Source organism: Anomaloglossus baeobatrachus, chromosome 4, assembly GCF_048569485.1.
Source record: "Anomaloglossus baeobatrachus isolate aAnoBae1 chromosome 4, aAnoBae1.hap1, whole genome shotgun sequence".
NCBI lineage: Eukaryota > Metazoa > Chordata > Amphibia > Anura > Aromobatidae > Anomaloglossus > Anomaloglossus baeobatrachus.
Window position 1 is genome coordinate 381,878,674 of NC_134356.1, and position 16,244 is coordinate 381,894,917.

At 45.4% G+C, this 16,244-nt stretch overlaps 1 long non-coding RNA gene across 2 annotated transcripts in view; it reads left to right on the plus strand.

Moving 5' to 3' along the window:
* Nucleotides 1-16,244, plus strand: part of LOC142301556 (uncharacterized) — a 39,090-nt gene that overhangs the window by 16,031 nt on the left and 6,815 nt on the right. The gene's annotated exons all lie outside the window — the stretch shown is intronic.

The window sequence follows — 16,244 nt, forward strand, 5'->3', positions numbered from 1 at the left end:
CCATTTCCTCCTATCCATGACAAAGCGTTGAGATTCACTCTGTGCACCACTGGTGTTTAGTGGAAAAGCAGATCTAAGATTGCGTACCACCTTCTGCTGATACTCCTGCATACGTGCGTCTCTTTCTATGGCAGGAATTATTTCGCAAAATTTTGTGTTGTACCGGGGATCTAACAGTGTAGCAACCCAGTAGTCAGCATTACTTGGAATTCATACAATCCGAGAGTCATGTTGTAGGTAGTGCAGCAAGAAGGCGCTCATGTGTCTTGTGCATCCAGAAGGACCAAGTCCTTGGTGTGTTGGTGGCGGAGAGGTGAGAATCATGCCGCCTTCCTCTGCCCTCTCCCCCCAACCTTGCACAATCAAAATGTGAGCAAGCTCTCACTCATCTGCTGAGTCTTCCATGCCCATCGCCAGTTCATCCTCCATTTCTACCTGGGCTCCTGCAATTTCCTCAACTGTTTTGCTGATACTATGCTCCCTTGATAATCCCTCTCCCCCACCATACCATGACTGCCGCCTAGGTGCCGCTGACCGTCTGGACCTTAGAGATCTTGTTATCCCTTCAGCATATGACTCCTCCTGTACTTCCTCCCCTTCCTCTTGTCCCAACACCTGACTCCGAATAATGCTTACAGTGTACTCCATCATGTAGATGACCAGAATTGTCACGCTGAGAATAGCATCGCCAGTGGTAAACATCTTCATCGACATTTGTAAACTAAATTCCAATACCTGCGTGTCGGAACATGTCATTTCAGGCGTTTAACCGCCAGACCTTAAGACTTCAGGAGCGATGAAAGTTGTTGAGCTGCTGGGTGCGAACGATAGAAATGAGCACATAGCAAGCATGCCCGCTGTACAATGCAATGTAGGCCGGGATGGTGTTTTAAAAATTGCTGGAGAATCAGATTCAACACGTGAGCCATACAAGGCACGTTTGTCACATTGCCCTAACGAAGGCCAGCAGCCAGGTTTGCATCATTGCCGCACACGGCTGTTAAGTCATCACCGAAGTCCACTCCGTCATTTTGTACTCCTGTCGCCAGGTGACAACGTGTTCCTTTCATGCATAGTGCTGATGATGGGAGAGGAGTCGACGCCAGCGGCGCAGGTGGACGCAGGTTATGGTCACCCACTGGGCTGCGTTACCTTGACAGATGCAGAACCACTGACTGAATGCAGGTGGTGGGTATCTCACAGATGAAGTACCATCATTCAGCTACAACCAATGGGAAGACATAACACCCTTTTTTAGGCCCATCCTGTCTGCAGACCACTGCCAGACATAGCTATGAACCTCTGGCTACTGTTACCCCCAGTTCAGTTTTATGATTTTGTGTGCTTGTTACCTGACTACTTTTCCTGCTTGCTGTTTATGTACCTCGTTGGCCGATCCGCATTTCACCTCTGCTTGTTTTCTGATTAAGTCCTCTCCGTCCCATTCTGTTCCTCTTCCTCAATTAATGTTTTGACCCTGCATGACTACTATTCTCTGGAACTGCAGCCTTCCACAAGTATTGATCAACTTGGGCCCTGTGTAATTCAAAATCACTGTATAGAGGTTAAAGGGTTTCAAGGTTCTGGGGGTCCAGCTTGGTGAGTGGCTTCCCTCTAGCCTATCCTTTACAGCCCGTCTGAGTGTGTCGATCCAGGCAGGCATTACACCGTGCCCTCGACAGAAGGACATGTAGGCCGGGATAGTGTTTTAAAAATTGCTGGAGAATCAGATTCAACACGTGAGCCATACAAGGCACGTGTGTCACATTGCCCTGAAGAAGGGCCTTAGACTAGTTTGCATCATTGTCGCACCCGGCATTCCCTGGCTGCTGGTTGAGTGGAGACAACTATTGATGAAACTCGGTCTCACTCTCCAGAGCTTACCGTTCCACAACTCCTCAGCGGTGTGACTCACATTTCCCAGACATTTCTAAGTAAAGAGTCGACCGCATCATGCTGTTGAGCTCTGCTGCCAGCATAGTAAGGAGGTGTGTGGGATTCCTTGGACGCAGTTACAAGGAAGGGTGGCCTAACCACACAGGGTTTGGCCCGAGGTGCAGGACCAACACGAGGTTGAGGAGGCAGAAGCAGTGGAGGAACTTGTACATACAGAGGAAGGATTGACACACAACTCGTGGGGATGGAAAGACTTGTACAGCAGACCCTTCTCCATCTCTTACCATAGTTACCCAGTGCCCAATCAGCAACATGTAACTCCCCTGTCCATGCTTACTGGTCCAAGTATCTGTGATGAATTGAACCCTGTCACACACAGAGTTTCTCTAGGAATCGGTGATGATGTGTGCGACCTGCTAGAGTAGCGCAGGCACCCCTTTCTTGGAGAAGGAGTGGCGAATGGCCATCGGCTCTTGGGGTACTCCAATGGGCATAAGGTCTCGAAAATCCTTCGTCTCAAAAGGGTGTAAAGGCAGCCTTTCTGTAGCCAACAAGTTTGAGATGCTGAAACTAAACCTCTTAGGCATGTCATGCCCTTCGAAAATCATGTAAAACACAGCGAGGGGACTCCAATCACAGTCTCCCTCATTTCCACTAATTGGGCCACACACACCCCACTTGACTGGCATCAGTTGACCCCCTTTTCAAAATGAAAAAGATGCTTTGCATGAAGCACTCTCAAAAATACGCATGCCTTTCGCCTCCCCTGGATGACCCAGGGGAAAAAAAGTCCTCTGAGAGCCATGACTTGCTCATCTTGGTTCTTTTTTTCAAAAGCGAGGGGACTCCAACCACAGTCTCCCTCATTTCCACTAATTGGGCCACACACATCCCACTTGACTGGCATCAGTTGACCCCCATTTTCAAGATGAAAAAGATGCTTTGCATGAAGCACTCTCAAAAATACATGTGCCTTTCGCCTCCCTTGGATAACACAGGGGAAGAAAAGTCCTCTGAGAGCCATGACTTCCTCATCTTGGTGAACGTTAGTATGTCCACATTGTCAGTGGACAGACGCGTGTGCTTATCTGTCAGCACACCCCCAGCAGCACTGAGTACACGTTCCGAGAGAACGCTGGCTGCGGGACACAAGATCCCCAAGGTGTACGTGGTGAGCTCAGGCAATTTATCCAGATTGGAAGCCTAAAATGAGCAGGGCTCAAGTTGCACAGTAATGGCATCAATGTTCCCTTGCATATACTCATATATCTGTGTCTCCTCTTTTTCCTTGTCCAGCTCTTTTGTTTTTGCATGAGTATATGTCCTTGTCACTTTCCCATGTGTTTGTTGTGTTGTGAGTTGTTTGTCACCTTTTGGACACCTTTGAGGGTGTTTTCTAGGTGTTTTTATGTGTTTGTGATTGCCTCCCATTGTTTCTTATGGGTTCGAGTGGTTCGCCGAACCGAACTCGAACTAAACCTCCGTTCGACGAACTAAGCTCGAGCCGAACCGCGACCGGTTCGCTCATCTCTAAAATTAACACATCCCATATGAGCACTTGATGATTTTACATGTGGTTCTTAAGAGGGGAATGAACATTAAATATATGTAGGTTACAAGGAAATTAACCCCTTCAGCCCCAAGCCTATTTTGACCCTAAAGACCAGGCCATTTTTTGCAATTCTGACCAGTGTCCCTTTATGAGGTTATAACTCTGGAACGCTTCAGCGGATCCCGGTGATTCTGAGATTGTTTTTTCGTGACATATTGGGCTTCATGTTAGTGGCAAATTTAGGCCGATATTTTTTGCATTTCTTTGTGAAAAAAAAAACGGAAATTTCGCGAAAATTTTGAAAATTTTGTAATTTTCAAACTTTGAATTTTTATGCTCTAAAACCAACGAGACATATGACACAAAATAATTAATAAATAACATTTCCCACATGTCTACTTTACATCAGAACAATTTTGGGAAAAAAAAAAAAATTAAGGAAGTTATAGGGGTTCAAAGTTTATGAGCAATTTCTCATTTTTACAACAAAATTTACAAAGCCACTTTTTTTAGGGACCACATCACATTTGAAGCAATTTTGAAAGGTCTACATGACACAGAACACCCAAAGGTGACACCATTCCAAAAACGGCACCCCTCAGGCTACTCAAAACCACATTCAAGAAGGTTATTAACCCTTCAGGTGCTTCACAGTAACTAAAGCAATGTGGAAGGAAAAAAATGAACATTTTACTTTTTGCAACAAAAATGTTAATTTAGCCTCAAATATTGCATATTCACAAGGGTAGCAGGATTAAATGAACCCCCAAAATTTGTTGGGCAATTTCTACTGAACACGCAGATACCTCATATGTGGCGAAAAACCACTGTTTGGGCGCACGGCAGGACTCGGAAGGGAAGGAGCGCCATTTGACTTTTTTGAACAGAAAATAAGATGGAATCGTTAGCCGCACCATGTTGCGTTTAGAGAGCCCCTGAAGTGCCGAAACAGTGGAGCTCCCCCACATGTGACCCCATTTTGGAAACTAGACCCCTCATGGAATTTATCTAGATGTTTATTGAGCACTTTGAGCCTCTGGGGGCTTCACAAAAGTTAATAGAGTTGAGCCATGAAAATAAAAAAAAAACTTTTTTACCACAAAATTGTTACTTCAACCAGGTAGCTTTTTTTTCACAAGGGTATCAGGAGAAATTGCACCATAAAATGTATTGTGCAATTTCTCCTGAGTACGCAGATACCTCATATGTGGTGGAACTCAAATGTTTGGGCGCACAGCAGGGCTCGGAAGGCAAGGAGCGTCATTTGACGTTTCAAACGCAAAATTGTCTGGGATAATTAGCGTATTCCATGCTGTTTGGAGACCCCCTGAGGTGCCGAAACAGTGGAGCTCCCCCACATGTGACCCCATTTTGGAAACTAGACCCCCATGGCATAGAAAAAAAAAACAGCGGAAGATTGGGGGGGGGGGGGGGCGGCAGATGGGGCGGCAGCAGATGGGGGGGGCAGCGGCATATAAAGGGAGCATCTGTGATTGTGAGACGGCGGCGGGGATAGGGTGGGGGCGGATGGGAGAGGGCGCAGCGGATGCAGGAGCGGCAGAGGATGGGGGGAGGGGGCGGGTGGGGGGGATGGGTGGGAAGGGGAGTGGGAGGTGAGATTGGGGATAGTTACCCTACAGGATGGATCTAGGCAGCTGGATCACAGGAGATGAAGGAGGCAGCAGATCGGGGAGGGTGAGAGGTGGGGGAGGGAGCGCAGCGCAGATCACGGCGGAGACAGGTGAGCAGAGCACAGATCACGGAGGAGACAGGTGAGCAGAGCACAGATCACGGGGGTGAGAGGTGAGGGAGAGCGGACAGCAGATCACGGGAGTGACAGGTGAGGGAGCACAGATCACGGGGTGACAGGTGAGGGAGCACAGATCACAGGGGTGAGAGGTGAGAGAGCGCAGATCACGGGGGTGAGAGGTGGAGGGAGAGTGGACAGCAGATCACGGGGGTGACAGGGGAGGGAGCACAGATCACGGGGGTGACAGGGGAGGGAGCACAGATCACGGCGGTGACAGGGGAGGGAGCGCACATCACGGCAGTGACAGGGGAGGGAGCGCACATCACGGCGGTGACAGGGGAGGGAGCGCACATCACGGCGGTGACAGGGGAGGGAGCGCACATCACGGCGGTGACAGGGGAGGGAGCGCACATCACGGCGGTGACAGGGGAGGGAGCGCACATCACGGCGGTGACAGGGGAGGGAGCGCACATCACGGCGGTGACAGGGGAGGGAGCGTACATCACGGCGGTGACAGGGGAGGGAGCGCACATCACGGCGGTGACAGGGGAGGGAGCGCACATCACAGCGGTGACAGGGGAGGGAGCGCACATCACGGCGGTGACAGGGGAGGGAGCGCACATCACGGCGGTGACAGGGGAGGGGGCGGGTAGCTGACCACGGGGGTGAGAGGTGGGGGGAGCGTGCAGCACATCACGTAGGGGAAGGGGCGAGCAGCACATCACAGAGGGGAGGGGGCGAGCAGCACATCACGGAGGGGAGGGGGCGAGCAGCACATCACGGAGGGGAGGGGGCGAGCAGCACATCACGGAGGGGAGGGGGCGAGCACCGATCACGAGGGGAAGGGGCCGGGCAGCAGATCGGAGGGAGCGGTGGCACTATGACAGATGGAGGAGGACAGGGTGCACGATCCCTGTCCTCCTCCATCTGTCATAGTGCCACCGCTCCCTCCGATCTGCTGCACGGAGGTGAGGGGCCGGGCAGCAGATTGGGGGGAGCGGTGGCACTGTGGCAGATGGAGGGCGGCGGCGGCAGCGGATCGGGAGGTGTGGGGGTGAGGGTGCGGGCAGGAGATCGGGGAGACAGGTGGCAGATCGAGGAGGGCAGCGGCGGCGGATCTGGGACGCAAGTGCAATGGCAGCGCGGCGACTTCCGCGTCCCATGCTCCGGTCTCATAACAGCATGGGACCGGAGCTTGTCGCCCTGCTATTGCACTGTGTACACTCACTGTGCTCACTGTGCTGGCGTGCTGCAGGGACAAGTGAAGCTGATGGGGGCGGTCACCGGCAACAGGTCCACTGTGATTGGAGAAATCGGTCACAAGGCCGATCTCTCCAATCAGAGCAGTGGAGCTGGGGGAGGGTGATCCAGTGAGGTCACCCAGCTCCAGCCAATGGCCAGTGCTACAGCTGCACTGGCCAGGGCTGGATTTCAATGTTTCAGTCATTTTAAATGGCTGGAACATTACAGTGGCTGTGATTGGTTGAGCGGCGTTCGTCAGCCAATCACAGCCTCCGTAGGTCCGGGGAGGAGGCACCACCCCTCCTAAGGTCAGGAACAGGTCCCCTCCTCCCCGAATCTGCAGTTTTTGTTAACATATTGCAGTCACCGGAGGCTCCGGTGCCGCGATTCCGCCATGACGGAAAGATCCGTCCTTGGTCGTTAAGGCCCAGGGCACAAGGACGGATCTTTCCATCCATGGTCGTGAAGGGGTTAATATATCCCATATAAACAAGTGAATATTATATTCTACGTGTTTCATAGGTGAGGAATGAACATAGCATATATGTAGAAGATAGAGAAATGAACACATATCCCATATAGATAGGTGAATATTATATTCCCTTTCCTTCATATGTTGGGAATGAACAAGGAATATTTGTAGATAATAGAGGAATTAACAAATATTCCTTATAAACAGTTATACTGGGTGGTCCAAAAGTAGGTGGACAGAAAATAATAACATTTATTTTGATTTATATGTAAAATTATATTTACTAACACAAGCATAACATTGACAATTACATTTTATTCTGAACAATAATACAAAAGCACTTACAGTTTATCAATGCAGGTGTTCAAATTGTTTTACATTACAATTTGCACAGCTTTGAAGTCTGCCTCTTATGCTTTCACAAACATTTTTGCACAAGTCTCTTTGGGTATTAATTTCTTGAAATTCATCTCTTATGTAATTTTTCAAATCACTGACACTTTTTGGCTTTCGACTATAAACTTTGTCCTTGACTACTCCCCAAAGGAAAAAATCCTTTGGGGTCAAGTCTGGTGAACGTGCTGGCCAATCAAGTGGGCCTCTTCGGCCAATCCATTTATTAGGAAATGTTTCATCAAGATACTCTCGGACTACTCTTGAATAATGTGGAGGGGCCCCATCTTGTTGGAAATAAAGGTAATTTGAATTAGGCTGTTGCTGTAACTGGGGAACAACTTGATTCATTAGAACTTCAAGATACTTATCTCCTGTGACTGTTCCATCAAAAAATGTTGGTCCTAAAACACCAAAACCTGAAATACCACCCTAAACATTGACACCAGACTCATTTAGTTGTTGCTCTACACTGTGTGCAGAAATATTAGGCAAATGAGTATTTTGATCACATGATACTTTTTATACATGTTGTCCTACTTCAAGCTGTATAGGCTTGGGCGCCAACTACCAATTAAGTAAATCAGGTGATGTGCATCTCTGTAATGAGGAGGGGTGTGGTGTAATGACATCAATACCCTATATAAGGTGTGTTTAATTAGGCAACTTCCTTTCCTTTGGCAAAATGGGTCAAAAGAGAGATTTTACAGGCTCTGAAAAGTCGAAAATTGTGAGATGTCTTGCAGAGGAATGCAGTAGTTTTGAAATTGCCAAACTTTTGAAGCGTGACCACCGAACAATCAAGCATTTCATGGCAAATAGCCAACAGGGTCACAAGAAGCGTGTTGGGCAAAAAAGGCACAAAATAACTGCCCATGAATTGAGGAAAATCAAGCGTGAAGCTGCCAAGATGCCATTTGCCACCAGTTTGGCCATATTTCAGAGCTGCAACGTTACTGGAGTATCAAAAAGCACAAAATGTGCCATATTCAGGGACATGGCCAAGGTAAGGAAGGCTAAAAAACGACCACCTTTGAACAAGAAACATAAGATATAACGTCAAGACTGGGCCAAGAAATATCTTAAGACTGATTTTTCAAAGGTTTTATGGACTGATGAAATGAGTCACTCTTGATGGGCCAGATGGATGGGCCAGAGGCTGGATCAGTAAAGGGCAGAGATCTCCACTCCAACTCAGACGCCAGCAAGGTGGAGGTGGGGTACTGGTATGGGCTGGTATCATCAAAGATGAACTTGTGGGACCTTTTCGATGGAGTGAAGCTCAACTCATAGACCTAATGCAAGTTTCTGAAAGACAACTTCTTCAAGAAGTGGTACAGGAAGAAGTTGGTATCATTCAAGAAACACATGATTTTCATGCAGGGCAATGCTCCATCATATGCATCCAACTACTCCACAGCGTGGCTGGCCAGTAAAGGTCTAAAAGATGAAAAAATAATGACATGGCCCCCTTGTTCACCTGATCTGAACACCATAGAGAACCTGTGGTCCCTCATAAAATGTGAGATCTACAGGAAGGGAAAACAGTACACCTCTCGGAACAGTGTCTGGGAGGCTGTGGTGGCTGCTACACGCAATGTTAATCGTAAACAGATCAAGCAAATGACAGAATCTATGGATGGTAGGCTGTTGAGTGTCATCATACAGAAAGGTGGCTATGTTGGTCACTAATTTTTTACGGTTTTGTTTTTGCATGTCAGAAATGTTTATTTCTAAATTTTGTGCAGTTATATTGGTTTACCTGGTGAAAATAAACAAGTGAGACGGGAATATATTTGGTTTTTATTAAGTTGTCTAATAATTCTGCACAGTAATAGTTACCTGCACAAACAGATATCCTCCTAAGATAGCCAAATCTAAAAAAAAACCTCTCCAACTTCCAAAAATATTAAGCTTTGATATTTATGTCTTTTGGGTTAATTGTGAACACAGTTGTTGATCAATAATAAAAAAAATCCTCTAAAATACAACTTGCCTAATATTTCTGCACACAGTGTAATGTTAAATGCATGTTCTCATTATACCAGTAAATACAATTATGTCTGTTAATATGACAGGATAATTTGAAAGAAGTTTCATCCCTTCACATAGTGTTATCTAAAATTACTGGATTTTCTTCAATTTTGTTAAGCATCATCTCACTAAATTGCAGCCGCCTGTCTGGATCATCCTCCGATAAACCATGAATTAGACGTGGACGATCAGCTTTCCACCTATTATATTTCAGGATTTGTATGATAGAAGCTTGTGAAATTCCCAATTCTAAAGAGACTCTTCTGGTGAACTTTTTTGGACTCTGAACAAATGTTTCAGCAACAAGTTGTTTATTATTTTCTGTTTTGCGTCAACCAGTTTTTGGAGCATTAAGGATTGAGCCGGTGGCATCGAATTTGTCACAAATGCAGTAAATTTTTGTCTCTTTGGGGCTTGAGTACCAAATGTTTCAACCAAATTTGCTCTAAGGCTATGTTCACACTAGAAAAATGATTTTTCTTAAGAAATTTCTTAAGAAATTTCTTAAGAGTGCACCTGTGTTAAAAAACGCACCAAAAACGCACCTGCGTTTTAGGTCCGTTTTAGGTCCGTTTTAGGTCCGTTTTAGGTCCGTTTTAGGTCCGTTTTTACCGCTGGTTGCTCCCTGCGTTATTGTGCCAATTATCTATGGCAAAAAACGCAGTTAGCTGCAGAAAAGAAGTGACATGCTCATTCTTTTTCTTAAGAAAATCTACTGAAAGAATTTTCTTAAGAAAAAAACGCAGTGTGTGCACAGCTAATTTTTTTTGCCATAGGTTTTGCTGGGGAATGTCTGCAGAAAGGTTACAAGAATTTCTCAAGAAATTTCTGCAGCAAAAACGGACCCAAAACGGACCCAAAACGCAGGTAAAAAACGCAGTGTGTGAACATAGCCTAAGAGTTTCAGCATTTTGAGATTTCCAATACTCTTTTAAAATCCATTTTCTTTGATCTGTATTTAAATTATTTGCCATTATTATTCACATGACCGTTCCGTTTGTCCTGATCAGTGCCTGTTTTTTTGTGGACCCACGGACAGGACCATCTTTTCAATGTCTTTTGTATAGGATCGGATGGGGCACGGAAGAACTTCTGTATGCATCCAATCCTACAAAAAAACACATCGGATGCCATATGTCCGTTCCGTTATTATGGAACATGTCCTATTCTGTTCCGTAATAACAGACCGTGACTCAATACAAGTCAATGGGCCCGCAAAACCAGTGAAAGCCGCACGGAAGCACTTCCGTGTGACCTCTGTCGGGTGGCCGTGCAGTCTGTGTCCTGCCCCAGCCCCGTGGCTGCCCGCACAGCCGTGTGTCAGTCAGTGTTTGCCCGCACAGCTTCTCACACTGCAGTGCAGGCAGCCGCGGGGATGACGAGCGCTGCTGTCAGGAAGTTAGATGAGATCATTACCTGCTGCTCTCTTGATGTCAGCACTGTCACTGCCTTCCATTGCCCGCGGCATTCTCACATCAAGTCTCACGGGCGGCCCGAGACTGTCACTAGCGGTGTCGTCACGGGCTCCCGCGATTCTTCGCTGTGAATGTGGCTGGCATAGAAGTCAGTGACAGCGCTGACGTCAGGAGAGCAGGAGATCGTCACAGCAGCACAGCGCTCGTCATCCCCTGCAGTGACCTGGGCTGACGTATTGATGATATTGATGTTAGCTCAGGTCACTGCATGGCTCTCCCAGCCAATGGGAAACATTCTGTTCTTCATTGACTGGGACAGTGACTATAGTATGGATTGTCGAGGGACCCCCTTATTGGATTACACTGGACCCGGATTTGATTGTTCTTTCAATAAATTGGTGAAAGAGGGAATGTTTTGCGGAGTTTTTTTTCAAATAAAACTTTTTTTGTGTCAAATTTTTTTTTATTACTGACTGGGTTTGTGATGTCAGGTATCTGATAGACACGTGACATCACTAACCCCAGGGCTTGATGCCAGGTGACATTACACATCTAGCATCAAACCCATATATTACCCCGTTTGCACCGCACCAGGGCAACGGGATGAGTTGGGAAAAGCACCAGGATTGGCACGTCTAATGGATGCGCCACTTCTGGGGCAGCTGTAGCCTGCTATTTTTAGGCTGGGGAGTGTCCAATAACAGTGGACCTCCCTAGTCTGAGAATACCAGACCATAGCTGTCCGCTTTACCTTGGCTGGTGATCCAATTTGGGGGGGGACCCCATGTTTTTTGTTTTAAATTATTATTTATTTAATTTAAAATAACAGCGTAGGGTGCCCTCTGTTTTGGATTACCAGCCAAGGTGAAGCTGCCAGCTGTGGTTTGATGGCTGCAGCCATTTGCTTTACCCTAGCTGGCTATAAAAGATAGGGGGGACCCCACGTCATTTTTTTTTTAAATTATTTATTTTTTGGCTAAATACAAGGCTAAGGCCCCCTTAGTGCCACATGAAAGTCACAAAATGGTGTCAGCTTAGAATATGCAGGGGGGTTGGACATTATATATGTCTTTCTCATCTATCTATCTATCTATCTATCCCTCTATTCATTCATTCATTCATTCATCCCTCTATCTCTCTGTCTCTATATCTATCTATCCATCTCTATATGTACTCATCTATTTATCTTTCTTGCTGCTTCTGTTTTTTGCGGTCCGCAAAAAAAATGGAAGGCACACGGATGACACACAGATGACACACAGACCGTATACGGAATGGAACGGATGTCACACGGATGCCACACAGAAAAAAAAACTGACCGTTTTTTGTGGCCAGCAGAAACTGAACGGTCATGTGAATGTAGCCTTATCTGAATTATCTGAAAAGAAAACAGATTTGGGGGAGATTTATCTGTGAAAACTGGATCTGTGAAACTGACTCAGTTGCCCTTAGCAACCAATCAAATTCTACCTTTCATTTTCCAAAGAGTCTATCAAGAATGAAAAGTGGAATATGATTGGTTGCTAAGCCAACTGAGTCAGTTTCACTTTACATCATGTTTGATAAATCTCCCCCTTCATAACCCCATTACACATACAGTCCACCTACTTTTGGACCACCCTGTATATTACCTGTGCTTGATAGGAATGAACAAGTAATGTAGTGCCCGACATTGCTGGGGATAGTAAAGTGTCTCTCTTTCTCTCTCCTAGTCTCCCTCTCTGTCTGTCTCTTTCCCTCTCTGTCTGTCTCCCTCTCTGTCTCTCTCTGTCTGTCTCCCTTCTTGTCCTCTCTATGCTGATACAGTTTGAACGCTATTTTGAGTCCTGTTTTTGGATATCTTCATATAATTCTTAATACTCATAACAGTCCATAACCATATCCATAGCAATGTCTGTCTCTGTTTCTCTATCTCTTCCTCTCTCTTTCTCTCTATCTCACTGTCTCTCTCGCTCTTTTTCTCTCTCTATGTCTCTCTCTATTTCACTCTCTGTCTCTGTGTGCCTGTCTATCTGTGTCCATTTCTCTGTCTCTCTCTATCTATCTCTCTCTGTCTCTCTCTCTCTCGCGCTCTCTCTCTCATCTCTCTCGCACTCTCTCTCTCTCTCTGTCTATCAAATCAAATCAAATCAAATATGCTTTATTGGCAGGACCAAAATACAATTAGTGTTGCCAAAGCAAGAAAAAGAAGTGTGACAGGGGAGTGGGTTAAGCTTGTGGAGATGGGGTGTTGGGGTCACAGTTTGGGGAATGATGGTCCATTTGGAGGTCCTTAGTTCCCCTCAGCTTATGACATGTGCTGACATATTGGGCGGCGATCTCCACCATTGATTCTTCTTCCCCCAGTAGGATGCAGAGTTTCCTCTCCTCGTCCATGGATGGAAAGTCTAGAATATGAATAGCGAGTCCCTAGAAGTGGGAGGCCCTCACTGCTGAGTATTTGTTACTACTGGCAGTGCTGGCACAGTCTGTTCTCCCGTGGCTTGTATGTCTGTCGGTGCTGCCCTGTTTCCACCTCTAAGCTGTGGGCACTCAGTCTGTATAGACTCAGGGTCTGCCTATCTTTGAGGTGGAGTAACCTTTCCAGATATGTGGCCAGAGTGTAGTCCCTCCACAGTGACCGGTAGATGGTGAGTTTCTGGGAGTTCTCTAATTCTCTCTTCCAATCCTCTATGTACTGCATCTTGCAGCTCTCTGGGATCTCTTTATTTGGCCTTTTGTCAGGGTGTATTGCTGACTTTGGCTGTACTAGCTGCCGGGGTTCCTGGCTTGCTCTGGCTCAGCAGGGCTTTATGATGGTAACAGCTGGGGTTGCTGTTCTGTATGTGCGCCTGGTGTTAAAGCACCCTCTTTTGTATACTGAGCCATAAGGGGAATCGGTCCAGCTCTGCCCAACAGGCTATGTTTGAGGTGCTGCGATGGACTTGGAGGAGATATTTGCAGAACTCCAGATGGAAGACTTCGATTGGGCTGGAATCCCACTTTGTCTGGTCTGGATAGGTCACTCTGTCTATCTCTCTCTCCTTGTGTATCTATCTCTCTCTGTCTATCTCTGTCTCTCTTTGTCTCTGTCTCTCTCTGTCTATCTATCTCTCTGTCTCTCTCTCTATTCTCTCTATTCATCCCTCTGTCTCTCTGTCTTTCTCTCCGTCTGTATGTCACTCTGTCTGTCTGTTTTTCTGTCTCTATCCGTCCCTCTCTCTCTCTCCCTGTCTGCCTCTCTCTGTCTGTTTCTCCCTCTCTATCTATCTCTCTGTCTGTCTGTCTCTCTATCTGTTTCTATGTCTGTCTCTCTCCCAGTCTGCCTCTATCTCTGTCTGTCTCTGTTTCTCTCTCTCTTTCTGTCTTTTTGTCTGTCTGTCTCTCTGTATCTCTGTCAGTCTCTCTCTGTCTCTCTCCTGATAAGGGGGGAATTTGAGGGAATGCCATCCATATAGGCATTGACCTCTTAAACTGACTGCATTTCAAATCATGAGTCAAATGTCAAGCATGCATGCAATATATCTACATAGGCCACAGATAACCATGGTTCTGATAATTGATATATAGGACACGCCCCCCGAAGAAGAAGTGGCAAAACATGTGTTGGGGTTGCAGGACGTAGATATCAGGTTTTCAGTAAGTAATATGCTAGCGGTTTGTCTTTTGTGGTCTTTTGTGGTAGACATGTGGATTTATCATTACCCAAGCAACTAGTTTGCTATGCTAAGTGAATAAATGCAGGAATGTCCTGCCACATGTCTATAATACAATAGATTTAACTGGGCAATTACAATTCCCATATTGGCATATAGCTTATAATATATAATACTCTGACCTTCTTTTGGTACACTTTTTTGTGATGCATAGTAAGCAGAAAGAAGAATTGCTAGGTATATGAATTGCTACGCAGATTTTAGTGAGGAACTAAAAGTCCCACATTACCCTGCAATACAAGTATTTTAATCAGCGATTTTGTTCAAATGATGAAATTTGCATTACTAATACATTGTATGGTTTGCAGCTATGATTATTATTATTATTGTTGAATAATTGTATAGAGGAGACATAATATTTGTTTTTCATAGTTGCTATGATTTGTACCATATATACTTTTATACAGTGATCTGAGACTAAATGCTAATATGGGATATTTATTGTGTGACCTTTCTCTCCATGTCCTTGGGTACTATATTGTGGAATTATGATTTATTTTAAAAGATAGTTTCAATAAAAAGTATTTTTATTATTTTTGATTTCTTGAGCTTCTTAATCTGCATACCAACATCAGATTTTGTGTGATTAAAAATGTAAATAAGTATTATTCCTAATTTGACCAGCATCCTATTTTGAAAGGCTAAGAAAAGCCAAAAGGCTGAAGTGGGACCTAGTCATTCAACAATTCCTTTTAGGGCGTCTCTAGTGAAATTTACAAAGCGTTCTTGTTTACCGTTATTATGGCCATTATCTATCACCCATTTCCTTGAGATGGCTGGATTGTCATTGTAAATAAGCCCTTGTACCTTGCCCCCCCCCCATCTCATTGTAGATTGTAAGCTCTCACGAGCAGGGTTGCCTTTTTCCCCTCTAAATATTGTATTTTCTATAACTGTTACTTGTTTGTGTATGATCCTCCTGAATTGTAAAGCGCTGCGGAACATGTTGGCGCTATAGAAATAAATATTATTATTATTATTATTATTATTATTATTATTAGGAGGATTGATTCAAAACCGGTTGCTACCTGATTTCTGGCTTTAAGTTTGTCAGGAACTCCTCTAGGGACACCTATTAAATTTATGTAAACATTGGGCAATTGTCTATTTTACTGGTTAACAAGGAATCATTATAGGGGCCATTTTCTTGCAGTTTATTGGTGCTATTACTATTGTTGGGTGGGCCATGTATCCACTATTCATATTAGGGAGGATATAAGTGAGCTAGAGATTGGCATCTTTTTGTGAGGGTTGTCTGGTTAGAGTAAAGAGATAATATGCATTTAAAACCTCTGTTCTAGTGTTGTATCCCACAGAGTGGCCATCTCCATTGGATACCAGAAATATAGATATTTCACACAAATGTAATTTTCTATGTATATTGTGTACTGTAGGATATTGTGAAAAGCTGCTGACAGGCAGCACTCAGGGGGTTAAGCTTCCCCTGTACAGTCATCCAATGACTGCAGTGGTATGAGTGCCATGCAAGGGGAGGAGCTAACTCCGACTACGCGTGGAAGTCTAGGCAGTTGTGAGGAAAAAGAGAGAGTTGACGTCCTCCATTTTGTGAGGATTTTCTAACAGATCTGGAGAAGAAAATCTTCCCCTCAGAGGTCTGCCTGTCTGGTGTGGTTGAATTTACCACAGTATGTGTGGAAAACACTCACCCGCTATCACCTGTAAATAGTTATCTGTGTCACCAGTAAAGAGACTGTTCATCACCGAAGCAGAGTTGTTTTATGATTAAAGATTAACAACCACAATAACAACTGTTACCACCATCAGACTCAACCGT